Source organism: Chiloscyllium punctatum, unplaced genomic scaffold, assembly GCF_047496795.1.
Source record: "Chiloscyllium punctatum isolate Juve2018m unplaced genomic scaffold, sChiPun1.3 scaffold_79, whole genome shotgun sequence".
Classification (NCBI taxonomy): domain Eukaryota; kingdom Metazoa; phylum Chordata; class Chondrichthyes; order Orectolobiformes; family Hemiscylliidae; genus Chiloscyllium; species Chiloscyllium punctatum.
The window spans coordinates 1,036,678-1,038,606 of NW_027309813.1; positions in this window are offsets into that span (position 1 = coordinate 1,036,678).

Here is a 1,929-nt window from a genome sequence, read left to right on the forward strand (position 1 = left end):
CCGGTCCCTCACTCTCTCCCTGTCCCGCTCTCTCTCCCTGTCCTCCACACTCTCCCTGTCCATCTCTCTCTCTCTCCCTGTCCCTCTCTCTCTCTCTCTCCCTGTCCCTCTCTCTCTCCCGGTCCCTCTCTCTCTCTCTCTCCCAGTCCCTCAAAATCTCCCTGTCCCTCACTCTCTCCCTGTACCTCACTCCTTTCCTCTTTCTCTCTCCCTCTCCGCAGCTCTCTTCCTGTACCTCTCTCTCCCTGTCCCTCTCTCTCTCTCCCTGTCCGTCTCTCTCTCTCCCAGTCCCTCTCTCTCTCCGTGTGCCTCTCTCTCTCTGTCTCTCTCGCTCTCCCTGTCCCCCCTCTCTCTCTGTACCTCTCTCTCTCTCTCTCTCTCTCCCCGTGTCCCTCTCTCTCCCTGTCCCTCTCGCTCTCTCCCCGTCCCTCTCTCTCTATCCCTGTTCCTCACTCCCTCCCTATCCCTCACTCTCTCCCTGTCCATCTCTCTCTCTCTCTCTCCCTGTCCCTCTCTCTCTCTCCCGGTCCCTCACTCTCTCCCTGTCCCTCTCTCTCTCCCTGTCCTCCACACTCTCCCTGTCCATCTCTCTCTCTCTCCCTGTCCCTCTCTCTCTCTCTCTCCCTGACCCTCTCTCTCTCCCGGTCCCTCTCTCTCTCTCCCAGTCCCTCAAAATCTCCCTGTCCCTCAATCTCTCCCTGTCCCTCACTCCTTTCCTCTTTCTCTCTCCCTCTCTGCAGCTCTCTTCCTGTACCTCTCTCTCCCTGTCCCTCTCTCTCTCTCCCTGTCCCTCTCTCTCTCTGTCCCTCAATCTCTCCCTGTCCCTCTCTCTCTCTCCCTCTCTCTCTCTCTCCCTATCCCTCACTCTCTCCCGGTCCCTCACTCTCTCCCTGCCCCCTCTCTCTCCCTGTCCCTCACTCTCTCTGTCCCTCACTCTCTCCCTGACGCTCACTCTCTCCCTGTCCTTCACACTCTCTGTCCCTCACTCTCTCCCTGTCCCTCACACTCTCCCTGACACTCACTCTCTCCTTGTCCCTCACTCTCTCCCTGTCCCTCACACTCTCTCTGTCCCTCACTCTCTCCCTGTCCCTCTCTCTCTCCCTTTGTCTCCCTATCCCTCACTCTCTCCCTGTCCATCTCTTTCTCTCCCGGTCCCTCTCTCTCTCTCCCTGTCCCTCTCTCTCTCCCCGTCCCTGTCTCTCTCTCTCCCTGTCCCCCTCTCTCTCTCTCCCTGTCCCTCTCTCTCTCTCCCGGTCCCTCTCTCTCTCTGTCCCTCACTCTCTCCCTGACCCTCACTCTCTCCCTGTCCTTCACACTCTCTGTTCCTCACTCTCTCACTGTCCCTCACACTCTCCCTGACACTCACTCTCTCCTTGTCCCTCACACACTCTCTGTCCCTCACACTCTCTCTGTCCCTCACTCTCTCCCTGTCCCTCTCTCTTCCCTTTGTCTCCCTATCCATCATTCTCTCCCTGTCCCCCTCTCTCTCCCTGTCCCTCACTCTCTCCCTGTCCCTCACACTCTCCCTGACACTCACTCTCCCCCGGTCCCTCACTCTCTCTCTCCCAGTCGCTCTCTCTCTCCCTGTCCCTCTCTCTCTCCCTGTCCCTCTCTCTCTCTCCCTGTCCCTCTCTCTCTCTCTCCCTGTCCCTCTCTCTCTCTCCCGTCCCTCTCTCTCTCTCCCAGTCCCTCACACTCTCCCTTTCCCTCACTCTCTCCCTGTCCCTCACACTCTCCCTGTCCACCTCTCTCTCCCTGTCCCTCACTCTCTCCCTGTCCCTCACTCCCTCACTCTTTCTATCTCCCTGTCCCTCCCTCTCTTCCTGTACCTCTCTCTCCCTGTCCCTCTCTCCCTCTCCCTTTCTCTCTCTCTCTCTCAATCTCTCTCTGTCTCTGCCCCCTCTCCCTCTCTCTGTCACTCTCTCTCTG